Here is a 13,860-nt window from a genome sequence, read left to right as displayed (position 1 = left end):
TGAACAATGATTTTGCAAGATAATGTACTAACTAAATAATGACACTAGAACCATGAGGCAAAGATGATAAACATTACATCCCTTGGGGTTAACTAATTACTCCATAGAATTTTGGCAAAAGACCTTTGTTTACATCATACACATGGTAGGAAAAACATTTAATTTGCAAAACATTTAGGTCAGAGATCTTTACTAATAATGACGGTAATTGATACTGGAATATATAAACAGATATATCACAGCTGTTATGGCTCAGTAGGAATTTTACATTCCGCTAGTAATTCCATCAGTGATAGAAATAATTTGGAATTTTTAAACTTACAAAGTTTCCCAAGAAGTTTGAAACTTGGTCTGTGCTAGGAAATTAGTTTGACATCTGTCCTTTAAACCTAATTTTAGGCAAGTTCAGATTTGGAACAAAATAAATTGCCCAATGAAGTTACTTAAAGTACACGTAGTTCTTGCCAAGAGTTGGAGAGAAGAAATAAGGGGCTATATCAAGAGCAGACCAAACAGGCAAGCAATCCTGTGGAACAACCACCAGCAACATTCCTGCCGTTTTATCGCCCCATATGCCAACAGTCAACCAAACAAAGTAACAATTATGTATGAAACACAGATTTTCCTTCTTAGAACTCTGCAATGGAGCTAAAACTTGGATGCCTTTGCTAAACTCCGTCCAACTCGTTTTTTCTCATTAAGTGAGCAGTTAGGGTAGTCATGCTACCTGATATACCAAACCAAATGGAGACAAAGACTTAGAAATTAAACCTTCCTGTGCCTGTGTTATAGGTATTAAGTGTACATTTAAGGCTCCAATTTCTTGAGCACCAGGTACTCATTTTACACTGAACGTACACCGCCCACACTCTTGGGCATTTTGTAGGGCAGCCATGGCACATGCCTTAAGCATGTTTCAAGGTTCGTAATGCAAGTGGGTGTTCTAAGTGCATGTCAATGGAGTCCCTGTCCTGTGTGTTAACGTCACCCCGTTATTTCCCTTTCCGTTCACCTGCCAATGTTTGTTCATGGAGATGTGGGATCATTGTTTAGGTCACCATTTATTTTCCATCCATAACTGTTTAGATATCAACAATGAATTAACCACATATTACGATTCCAGCATCACGTGTAGACCAGGTAAGGATTGTGGATTTCATTCCCTAAAGGACATCAGTGAAGCAGTTGGGTTTTTACAAAGATCAACAGTGGCTACATGATTGTCATTAGGCTAGCACTTTATTCCAGATTTTTATTGAAGTAAAATTTCACCACCTACCACAGTGGGATTTGAACCCATGTTACAGATTGCTAGCCAGGGGTTCTGAATTACTGGTCCAGTGGCATTACCAGTACGACCACCATCTCCAATTCTTGGGAGTGGAAGATTCTTTTCACTGTATCAATAAACTTGCTTCAAAGCTGCTTTTTACATCCAAGATTCCTAGGTCTACGTAATCAGTGTGTGCACTAGAACTGATAGCATCTTGAAAACTGCCTCCCTGTGGGCAGGTTCAGGCTGCGGTTCTGTCTGGTATACATGGCCCTTCTGGGGGGACACGGGGTAGGGGGACAGCTACCTTCTCCAAAAGCTCGGGGATCCACTGTGGATCCAGCCAGGGCTTGTTCAGGATGTGGATCATGGACCCAGCTTGAAACCTGTGGAAACCCAGCTTTCACCTTCTGCCCGCGGCAGTTCTAATCCGGTCTCGGATTTGCAATCTCAAACACAGCTCATGCTGGATATGGTATTTCTCTGTACATGTCACACGCAGACCCTAGATCAGAATTAGTGGCGATACTTCCTTTTGGTTGAAAAGTCTACTGAGACCCATGGCATAGCTCCTCTGTGTTCCCTCTTCAAATCCCACTTGGAATCAGGATGATCAGAGCCCTTCAGGAGAGGAGGGATTTAAGCAACAGCCAAAAGACATCCAAATGCATCAGAAAAAGTGACTCATATTGAAAACTGTGTGGCTGCAATACACCTCAGAAATTCAAAATCCTAAAATAAATTATATAAGTGAAATTAAACAGACAAGTCCTTGTAGGATTCAATGTAGCTTGCATATTTACAGCAGGTTACTTTCTGAATGACCCATTGGACTATTCAAAACATGGAAACGGGTCATAGCTGGGCATGTTTCCAATATTGGTTTATTGAAGTTCAAAATGCTTGTGCTCAGATCAAGTTATTGCCAATCTAGCTGGTGTAAGAATCTCACCAACTTTATGCTCGGCGATTTTCAGAGAAACACATGACAAGAATTTGACAGTTTCCCACAGGAACATCCGGATACAAATGGGCGATGGTTTTCCTAATTTCAACATTTCACTGCATGTCAACAGGAAATGGAACCAAATGGCTGGCCAGGACACTGAAAAACTGGGCTTGTGCCCATTAAGACACCCAGAACAAATACCCATCAAAGGGCTGGACTAAATCGGCACACTTTTAAAAAAGGCATGACACACTCTGTACATTCCAATCTAAACAGCTTTGGATTGCAATTAAAAGCCTTAATTCACATCAAAATGCCAGTCTTCAGCAGACCAATCTTACTGGTTCTTATGAAGCTTAATCATGTTGCTCACTTGCCTGGTTCCACCCTAAAAAACTTGCATTTTCTTTGGCTTGATCTCTGCAAAGAAATGGCCGTCGTTATGCAGGACTCTGACAAAGTTTATAACAATGGATCAAACAAAATGCTTCTAATCTAACCAGGAAGGATAAAGAAACAAGGTGTGTCCAACCAATCTGGATCAGCAAAGAATAATTATGTCTAAGTAAATACCTTCAGAATGAACAATTGACCTTTCACTTAAGCAAATTTAAGGATACATTAATTTTTTTCTTTGCTGAAGGATTTTAAACGTCGGCATTGTAAATTAAACACATTCTATTTCAGACAGCTAAACCAATTACAAACCCCAATTTTAACTATAAAACAGAGAGCTAAGGATACTGTGCATTACCTGTGGAAAGAAAACAGTGTGAACATTGCGAGTCCAATGAGCCTTCCTCAGAATGGCATATCTGGTAGAGATGTAGCACTGAATTGAACGCTAAAATAAAACTAAACTGCGGATGCTGGAGATCTGAAACAAACAAAAACCAGGGGAAGGGTCAGTGAACTCGACATGCTAACTCTGTTTTATCTACCAAGATGCTGCTAGACCTGCTGAGTTTCTCCAGCAATTTCTGTTTTTGCCTGTTTCACAATTTTAACTTTTGCCTTACCAACACTGAAAGCACCTTGAATTATCCTTTGACTTCCACAGTACGCCGTTGTTTAATTATTCATGGGATGTGAGTGTTGCTGACTATGCCACCATTTATTACCAATCCCTAATCGTTCAGAGGGCAATTAAGAATCAAACCGCATTGCTTTGGGTTGAAACTCGCATGTAGCTCAGATTATCCTCGAAACAAGACATTCAGGAACAAGTTGGGTTTTACAACAATTGATAATGGTTTGGCGGTTATCATTAGAGTTTTAAAGGGAAATTTTTTTATTGGATTCAATTTTTACCATCTGCCATGTCCCCGGGACATTAGTGTGAGCTACTGGGTTACTAATCCAGTGATATTACCACTACACCACCACTTCCCCCAGTCTGCAACAATTTATCGGACTTAGGCTGTTCTTGAATAAAAACCCGAAAGAACTGCAGATGCTGTAAATCAGAACCAAAAACAGAAATTCCTGGAAAAGCTCAGGAGAGCTGGCAGCATCTGTGAAGAGAAATCAGAGTTAACAGGAAGGGTCACTCGACTTGAAACGTTGACTCTGATTTCTCTCCAGTGATGCTGCCAGATCTGCTGAGCTTTTCCAGCAATTTCTGTTCTGTTTCTGATTTACTGCACCCGCAGTTCTTTTGATTTTTGCTTAAATATCCATACCCGTTGCACTAGGATTAACTGCGAATTAGTGCACAGTTTACATTGAAGGTAGCCATTTTAGCTGTAAAGGTTTCTCACTTGTGCTTTCAAGCTCAAACACAGCTCTGACCTTGTCCTGTCTAAGTGTCTAGTACTTTACCACACAGATAACAATTCAAAGCTCAGCTATTGCTTCGCGTCTCAGCATGCAATTGCCATGACGTTTCTTCAGAGGGACGAATACTGTTATAAGAAACCATCTACGCAAAAATAAAAGGTACAACTGGTGCAGAAATATGCAACAATACAAAGATTGATGGTAAATACGTGCAAAGTACACAACAGTTATTTCCTGGAACTGCAAATCAACAAATCATCACTAAGCCCTGACAAGTATTGTTGGCGTAAGACACTGCTCACAGTCATTTCTGGGAACCCATTGTTTGCTCAAAAAGGTTACATGCTGAACAAAACATTTGCTAATTAATAAGCAGGGAAGCAGATTATATAGGTGAATCATAAAAAAAGTTGCCAGGTGAGTTGCACTTATAAAGAGAGATCAATTATCTCCACCTGATCCAAGTATTGCCGGCAAGCTCAAAGCAAATTATGAGCTTCACACGAACCCATGCCTTTTTGTGAAATATTAAGTAGAGAATTTGTCATGTTTCAATTACAACTGTTTCATTACAAAGTAAAGATCACCAATATCACTCTGTTGCTTTATGTACTGCACGTAAACAATAAAGGTTTTAGAGAAACAAAATCACAAACTTAGAAAATTATATATAGGGCGGCACGGTGGCACAGTGGTTAGCACTGCTGCCTCACAGTGCCAGAGACCCAGGTTCAATTCCCGCCTCAGGTGACTGACTGTGTGGAGTTTGCATATTCTCCCCGTGTCTGCGTGGGTTTTCTCCGGGTGCTCCGGTTTCCTCCCACAATCCAAAAAGTGTGCAGGTCAGGTGAATTGGCCATGCTAAATTGCCTGTAGTGTTAGGTGTAGGGGAATGGGTTGCGGGTCGGTGTGGACTTGTTGGGCCGAAGGGCCTGTTTCCACACTGTAAGTAATCTAATCTAATCAAAAAATGGTAGTCATGATTTGGAAGTGCTGGAGTTGGACTGGGACGTACAAAGTTAAAAATCACACAACGTCCATGTAATAGTCCAACAGGCTTACTTGGAAGCACTAGCTTTCAGAGCATTGCTGCTTCATCAGGTGGCGCAGCGCTCCAAAATTTAGTGCTTCCAAATAAACCTGTTGGACCATTACCTGGTGTTGTGAGATTTTTAAACTTAGAAAATGGCTTAATTCTACATTTGCCTCTGGAGTGCTGACTTAATTTATAAAAGTTTTCAGCAAATTAGTTCTGCTTTTTTCCCTAATGTTTTCTCTTTCATTCATGATCAGACTGCCATATTCATTATTTGAATTTTTATTTCAATCTCATATTTCATATTACATACTCCTTTTCTGTTAGGAAATACTAAATTCCATTACATTTCATGAAACGTTTGTGCAATAGGCTGGAATGGCACCCATTATAAGACAATAGACACTAGACAATAGGTGCAGGAGTAGGCCATTCAGCCCTTCGAGCCCGCACCGCCATTCAACATGATCATGGCTGATCATTCCTAATCAGTATCCTGTTCCTGCCTTATCTCCATAACCCTTGATTCCACTATCTTTGAGAGCTCTATCCAACTCTTTCTTAAATGAATCCAGAGACTGGGCCTCCACTGCCCTCTGGTGCAGAGCATTCCACACAGCCACCACTCTCTGGGTGAAGAAGTTTCTCCTCATCTCTGTCCTAAATGGTCTACCCCGTATTTTTAAGCTGTGTTCTCTTGTCCGGCACTCACCCATCAGCGGAAACATGTTTCCTGCCTCCAGAGTGTCCAATCCTTTCATAATCTTATATGTCTCAATCAGATCCCCTCTCAGTCTTCTAAACTCAAGGGTATACAAGCCCAGTCGCTTCAGTCTTTCAGTGTAACGTAATCCTGCCATTCCAGGAATTGACCTTGTGAACCTACGCTGCACTCCCTCAATAGCCAGAATGTCTTTCCTAAAATTTAGAGACCAGAACTGCACGCAGTACTCCAGGTATGGTCTCACCAGGGCCCTGTATAGCTGCAGAAGCACCTCTTTGCTTCTATACTCAATTCCTCTTGTTATGAAGGCCAGCATGCTATTAGCCTTCTTCACTACCTGCTGTACCTGCATGCTTGCCTTCATTGACTGGTGTACAAGAACACCCAGATCTCTCTGTACTGCCCCTTTACCTAAATTGATTCCATTGAGGTAGTAATCTGCCTTCCTGTTCTTGCCACCAAAGTGGATAACCATACATTTATCCACACTAAACTGCATCTGCCATACATCTGCCCACTCACCTAACTTGTCCAGGTCACCCTGTAATCTCCTAACATCCTCATCACATTTCACCCTGCCACCCAGCTTTGTATCATCAGCAAATTTGCTAATGTTATTGCTGATACCATCTTCTATATCATTAACATATATTGTAAAAAACTGCGGTCCCGGCACTGATCCCTGCGGTACCCCACTGGTCACTGCCTGCCATTCCAAAATGGAGCCGTTTATCACTACCCTTTGTTTCCTATCAGCCAACCAATTTTCAATCCAATCTAGTACTTTGCCCCCACTACCATGCGCCTTAATTTTACTCACTAACCTCCTGTGTGGGACTTTATCAAAAGCTTTCTGAAAGTCCAGGTACACTACATCTACTGGATCTCCCTCGTCCATCTTCAGAGTTACATCCTCAAAAAATTCAAGAAGATTAGTCAAGCATGATTTCCCCTTCATAAATCCATGCTGACCCTGTCCTATCTTGTTACTACTATCCAGATGTGCCGTAATTTCATCCTTTATAATAGACTCCAGCATCTTTCCCACCACTGAGGTCAGACTAACTGGTCTATAATTTCCTGCTTTCTCTCGCCCACCTTTCTTAAAAAGTGGTACAACATTAGCCAACCTCCAATCCTCAGGAACCAACCCCGAATCTATCGAACTCTGGAAAATAATCACCAACACATCCACGATTTCCCGAGCCACCTCCTTCAGTACCCTGGGATACAGACCAGCAGGCCCCAGAGATTTATCAAACTTCAGACCTAACAGTCTCTCCAACACCAAATCCTGGCAAATATAAATTCCCTTAAGTTCAGGTCCTTCAGCCACTGTTACCTCAGGGAGATTGCTTCGGTCTTCCCCAGTGAACACAGATTTGAAGTACCCATTTAATTCCTCTGCCATTTCTTTGTTCCCCGTAATATATTCCCCTGTTTCTGTTTTCAAGGGCCCAATTTTAGTCCTAACCATTTTTTTGCCTTGCACATACCTAAAAAAGCTTTTACTATCCTCCTTTATATTATTGGCCAATTTACCTTCGTACCTCATTTTTTCCTCTGCGTATTTCCTTCTTAGTAATCCTCTGTTGTTCTTTAAAAGCTTCCCAGTCCTCAGTTTTCCCACTTATCTTTGCTATGTTATACTTTTTCTCTTTTAACTTTATATGTTTCTTAACTTCCCTCGTCAGCCACGGCTGCCCATGCCTCCTCCTGGGATCTTTCTTCCTTTTAGGAATGAACTGATCCTGCAACTTCTGCATTATACACAGAAATATCTGCCATTGTTCCTTCACGGTCATCCCTGCTAAGGTATTAAAGTGGTCTCTGATCAGCTGCAAGCCAGGTTCAGCTTCATAATGGTGTGTTTTCAGTAAATGTCTAGAACTCCTAAAATTGACATTCTTAGCAGCAATATTTGACAATTTCCCAAGAACAAACGCCTTGCTGGATAGTCATCTATCCCCTTGCTGGAAACTGCTATGGTATACCATCAGTCAGGATCATCCTGTTTCAGCGTGAAATATTACAGGAGATTTGCAAATGAACTGAGATATTAGCAGTGTCTGAGAGGCTCAATCCTTTGGAAAGCACTATTAAGTACTAGCTGTACAAGAAGTCTTCTCAAAGTTACAGGAAAACACTCTAAAACAGCGCCCGAGAGCACTTCCAGACTGTGTTAGGGTAGACAGCTGGAAGTTCAAACAATAAATCAAAATCCCAACAAAAAGGATACAATTAATCATGGTGCGTAGAAAGCCAATTTTCACTCATTCTCAACTCTTTGGAGTAATAGGTTAGCAAAGCTATAAAAGTATTTCTCAAATCAAGGGAAATAAGCACATTTTAGATTGCTGCTACATAGTTGTTTTTACAATATGAAAGGCAGCCTGATCTAGAGACTGACAATGTAACCATTACTGGAATTTGTCCCAAGCTTCTCTTCAGTCTCAAGTTCATTAACTTTAAGACACATCGAATTATCAATGCTCATCTTTGTTTCGATTCTAATTTAACTAAAAGATTGATATTGCTTAATATTTCCAGGAACGTAACAGGACGTCATTAATTCTTTTAAGAAGTTTGAAGATCTTAAAGTTTGAATGAGCTTTTCGTACCCAACTCCTGGACCTTCGGGTGAAGAGCAATGAGAAGTAAGCTCAGTTAAATAAACCAGATTGTAAGGAGATCTGACAAAGTTGACACTGAGTGGAGGTTGCTCGCCCTGATTGGGAAATATAAAACATCAGGAGACAATCTTAATCATTTAGGCCAAGTACGAGGAGAAATTTCTTTACTCAAAATGTTGTGGAACTCCCTATTTTAGAAATTATGATGCTCCATTATTGAGTACCTTTAGAGATGGACACTTTTATTTTGATCTTTAGGGAATCAACGGAAGTGAAGCAATTAAGGCAGGCAGATGATCAGCTTTGTTCGATCTTCATGTGGTCTGCCGCAGCTTGCATTTCCTATTGTTTTTTTGTAATACCTTTTTCAGTTTCATCTTCAGAATCAGGTTCGAAGGTTCCTGTTTTGTCCGGTAGGAAGTAATTTAGGAACTTTATCCTGTTGAGCACATCATTCAGACTCTTACAATGACATCTGATGCCACACTGAAATCATTCCTACTAAGGCCACTTCAGAACAACTTAAATGGAGTGCTGGGCCAGTGGCTCCATGACATTCATTCATGTCACACAGGTAGGAAATATCAATATAATGGCTCTTTATCCATTTCTTTCTCTTCGTTCTCCTTGCATCTAGGAAATTAGGTAAAACAATCTATTAAACTACCTTGCTACCTAGTAAATAGCCACTGTAATACAAGCCGTTGATAAGGCCACCTTTGGGGTACTGCATACAATTCTGGTCACCCTACTACAGGAAGCATGTTATTAAACTGGAAAGGGTGCAAAAATGATTTACAAGAACGTTATTGAGACTGGAAGGTTTGAGTTTTAAGGAGAGGCTGGATAGGCTTTGACCTTTTTTCCCTGGAGCGGAGATGGTTGTGGGGTGACCTTATAGAGATTTATAAAATCACAAGGGGCACAGATAACGTGAATAGCCAAGGCCTTTATCCCAGGATAGGGTGGTCTAAAACTACCATGGATTTACAGTGAGTGGGGAAAACATTTAAAAGGGATCAGAGGGGCAACCTTTTCACATGAATGGTGCACATGTGAAATGAGCTGCCAGAGGAAGTGGTAGAGGCGGGTATAATTCCAACAGTTAAAAGACATTTGGACAGGTACATGGATAGGAAAGGCTTAGAGTCCAAATGCAGGCAAATGGGACTAGTTTAGTAAAACTGGTCGGCATGGATGAGTTGTTTTGGGAAGTTAGGGAGGAAATTGCAGGGACCCTAGCAGAAATATTTGCATCATTTATAAACCCAGGTGAAGTACCAGAGGAGTGGAGGGTGGCTAATGTTGTGCCATGGTTTAAGTAAGGCTGTAAGAAGCCTGGAAACTATAGACCTGTGAGTCTGACATTGGTGGTGGGTAGATTGTTGGAGATGATTTTATATGCATTTGGAGAGGCAAGGATAGTTTAGAGATAGTCAGCATAGTTCTGTGCAAATAAAATAGTGTCTCACATACTTGAATATTTTTAATGAAGTAAACAAAAAGATTGATGAGGGCAGAGCAGTTGATGTTGTTTACTTTGACTTTAGTAAAGCCTTTGACAAGGTTCCACATGGGAGAGTAATTAGTAAAAGTAGATCACACGGGATTCAGGGTGAACTTGCCAATTAGACACAAAATTGGCTTTATGGTAGGAGACAGAGGGTGGTGGTGGAGGGTTGTGTTTCAGACTGACCAGTGGTGTTCCACAGGGATTGGTGCTGTGTCCACTTTTCCATGTCCTTTATATAAGTGATTTGGGTGAGAATAAACGAGGCATGATTAATAAATTTGCGGATGACACCAATATTGGTGGTATAGTGGACAGTGAAGAAGGTTGTCGGAGATTAGAGTCATAGAGATGTACAGCATGGAAACAGACCCTTCGGTCCAACCTGTCCATGTCGACCAGATATCCCAACCTAATCTAGTCCCATCTGTCAGCATCCGGCCCATATCCCTCCAAACCCTTCTTATTCATATACCCATCCAAATGCTCTTAAATGTTGCAATTGTACCAGCCTCCACCACTTCCTCTGGCAGCTCATTCCATACACGTACCACACTCTGCATGATGAAGTTGCTCCTTAGGTCTCTTTCATATCTTTCCCTTCTCACCTAAACCTATGCCCTCGTGTTCTGGACTCCCCACCCTAGGGAAAAGACTTTGTCTATTTATCCTATCCATACCCCTCAATTTTGTAAACCTCTATAAAGTTTATAGATACCTCTTCAGCCTCCGACGCTCAAGGGAAAACAACTTGAAACTGACTTCGGCATTGCTTTATAATAGACAAAGCAAACTAAACTCATGAAAATATGTATTTTCATATGGTTTCATAAGATGAGGCTAGGCAATCCACAGAACTGCCCACTGCTGCAATGACACGGACTCCCACGCAACCCTCCCAACCTCCAACACAACCAGAATCACAAGACCATTACATTAGATCTTGATCAATTGGGTCAATGGGCTGAGGAGTGGCAGATCGAGTTTTAGATAAATGAGAGGCATTGCATTTTGAGAATACAAACAAGGACAGGACTCACAATTAGGTAATGTTGTAGAACAGAGACACCTAGGGGTTCAGGTACATAGTTCTTTGAAGGCAGCATGGTTAAGAAAGCATTACCTTTATTTCTCGGATCTTTGAATAAAAGAGTTGGAACATCATGCTGAGGTTGTACTGGATATTGATGAGGCCTGTTATGGAATACTGTGTCCAGTTCTAGTTGCACTGTTATAGGAAGGATATCACTGGATTCAGAAAAGATTTACCAGGATGTTGCCAAGAATAGAATTTGAGATATAAAAATAGACTGGAAAGACTGGGACTTTTTTCACTGGAATGGAGGAGGTTAAGGCATGACCTTATTATGGTTTATAAAATCATGAGGAGCATAGGTAGGGTGAATGACAAGGGTCTTTCCCCTAGGGTGGGGGAGCTCAAAACTAGGGGGCATATTTTTAAGGTGAAAGAAGAAGGATTTTAAAATGTCATAAAGGACTATTTTTTCTTTACAAAGTGATTCGTGAGTGGAATGAACTGCCAGAGAAAGTGGTGGGTGCAGGTACAGTTGCAAAGTTGAAAAGATATTTCGATAAGTTCATGAATAGGAAAGGTTTGGAGGGATATGACTGGCAGGTGGGTCTACTTTGGTTTGCAATTCTGGTTGGTGGGGACTGGTTGAATTGAAGTGTCTGTTTCCGCGCTGTATGACTCTATAATTGACCAAAGCAAACCTCTTCAGCTTGTTGCTACCATGGAGGAAAATAATATTGAACTAGATATTCATTTACTTCCTTTTTACTAATGAAATCAGTTGTTACAAATAGAGTCACATTCACCGTTGCATCTGATACAAATGTAGCAGCAAACATTCAAAATAACAAGCATTCAATAACTTTATTCCTTATTGAGAAAGTTAATCCTGTGCTCAATTAAAAAAAAACACATTGTGACATTGAAACAGTATACTATTCCCTGAGAAAGTTGGCAATAGTTTTTTTGCATCTTTATCATCCACTCTCTATTTTTACACGTACCAGAAGCCTTGCCTCGTTGCGGTTTGCCCTAACATTCATAAAGCTAAAGTTTTGTATAAGATGCCAAAAGGAACCATGACAAATTTCTAGGATAGTAATTTATACATATCTTATATCTTTTTGGTCGTACCTATCTGGTATTAAAGTCGAGAGATTGAGTTATTTGTTTATAACTAAGAAACTGGCATGGGAATAAAAGGAGACAAACTTGAGAAGATGTAATTTTCAACTCACATCCAATAGCTCAATTTAAGTGCACACCCATAACACTTGGAATGGTTTAAATGTGTCACGGATTTTGCAGACTCACGTACCAGGCCTACAGCATTTTTGATTTGAAGAACACAAAACAAAACAGTGGCAGTATCACACAGAATGTATGAACCAAATTCACTTATTACGAAATATGGCAATGTTTCCAGCTGACAGTAAAAACAGCTGGATATTGAGCCAGACATGATGGTTAACTTTTGCTATTTGCAACTACACCCATGTTTTTCAAAAGCCATGCACTAAACTGAGAAGAATTATGCAAGCTGTGTATTAACCTATAACGAAAAGCAACCAGTTCTCTGCACCACATTCGTTCTACCGAGAAAAATAATGTTTCAACTAGTCTCCTGCAAGGGTTCTCACATCAAGATCTATAGCTTAGAAATTACTTGGTACACCAAACACCAAAATACTTAATTTGCTCATGCCACAACTTTCTGATCACCGCTTTAATGAAGGCATTAACTTGTTTTAAAAAGGGTCAAGAAAAGTGTGGTGCTGGAAAAGCACAGCAGGTCAGGAAGCATCCGAGGAGCAGGAGGATCAACATTTTGGGCAGAGGCCCTTCATCAGCAATAAGCCCACATTCCTGATGAAGGGCTTATGCCCGAAACATCAACTCTCCTGCTCCTCAGATGATGCCTGACCGACTGTGCTTTTCCAGCGCCATACTTTTTGACCCTGATCTCCAGCATCTGCAATCCTCACTTTCTTCTAGTTGTTTAAAAAGGATCTTCTCATATTCTTAAATTAACCGTCAAGTGCCTCCTTTAACACTGTCAAATCTACGCTTATATCACTAAGTGCTGAAGCAGCAATATCATATCATAAACTAATAATGCTTTAATGCAAATGACTACATAATAAAGCTGATTTACCTGCAGGTGCTGTATTCATTGGCCAGTGCAGATGCACTACATAGGTCTGTGTGTTTCTCACACCTGATCAACATTTGTGCTATTCCAGTCCAATGGTGCCAATGGACAAAGTCAGAAGTCACATGACACCAGGTTATAGCCCAAAAGATTCATTTTAAATCATGAGGGAGCAAAGCTCCGAAAGCTTGTCAGGTCATCTGATGAGGGAGCAGTGCTCTGAAAGCTTGCGATTTCAATTAAACCTTTTGGACTATAACCTGGTGTCACATAACTTCTGAGCTAGTCCAGTTCTAATGCAAGTTAACAGCTCAATCTTTTTTTACATTTTATTTACAGCATTGAAACAGGCCATTTTATCTAATAGGTCTCTGCTGGTGTTTATGCTCTACATGAGCTTGCTTTCATCTTTCTCTGCATGTATTCAACAATTAGGAAGTTGTTATTTTAACATTGAGGGGCTCTGAATGTGCAGCAACTTGTGTGTTCGTGTTGTAGGACTTCAATAAGATGTAAACCAGCAGAAAATTGCACTTACCCGTATTTACGTTTCATCCACTGTGGACAGCTACACCATTAGGAGTCACGGTGTCACTAAGATTTAAAAAAATAAGAAAATGATTAGAAATGAACAAAAATTAAAAAGAAATCCTCAAGACAGATTAGCTAATAGTCAAAGCATTCACTATAACTCATTTTGACATTTTTCATAAGATATTAAATGTGGAGAAATTAAATTGTAGTTCATTGTTTGCCATATGAGAACAGACA

General features: G+C 40.4%; 1 protein-coding gene across 8 annotated transcripts in view; it reads right to left on the bottom strand.

Moving 5' to 3' along the window:
- rin2b (Ras and Rab interactor 2b) overlaps nt 1–13,860 on the bottom strand; it is a 164,586-nt gene that overhangs the window by 75,481 nt on the left and 75,245 nt on the right. For 3 of the 8 annotated variants that reach the window (XM_043696520.2, XM_087991606.1, XM_087991608.1), the window contains exons 2-3: nt 13,628–13,683; nt 2,977–3,099 (exon numbers count right to left, since the gene is read on the bottom strand). The gene's annotated coding sequence lies outside the window, so the exon portion shown is untranslated. Of the gene's footprint in view, nt 1–2,599; nt 2,643–2,976; nt 3,100–13,627; nt 13,684–13,860 lie in introns of all 8 variants that reach the window. The other 5 variants (XM_043696522.2, XM_087991605.1, XM_087991607.1 and 2 more) reach the window with 3 other exon arrangements.

Source organism: Chiloscyllium plagiosum, unplaced genomic scaffold, assembly GCF_037043375.1.
Source record: "Chiloscyllium plagiosum isolate Xiang-an unplaced genomic scaffold, Cpla_swu_hap1 HiC_scaffold_10, whole genome shotgun sequence".
NCBI classification, from domain to species: domain Eukaryota; kingdom Metazoa; phylum Chordata; class Chondrichthyes; order Orectolobiformes; family Hemiscylliidae; genus Chiloscyllium; species Chiloscyllium plagiosum.
The sequence above is the reverse complement of the archived record's forward strand: the minus strand, read 5'-3'. Positions and strand labels throughout refer to the sequence as shown.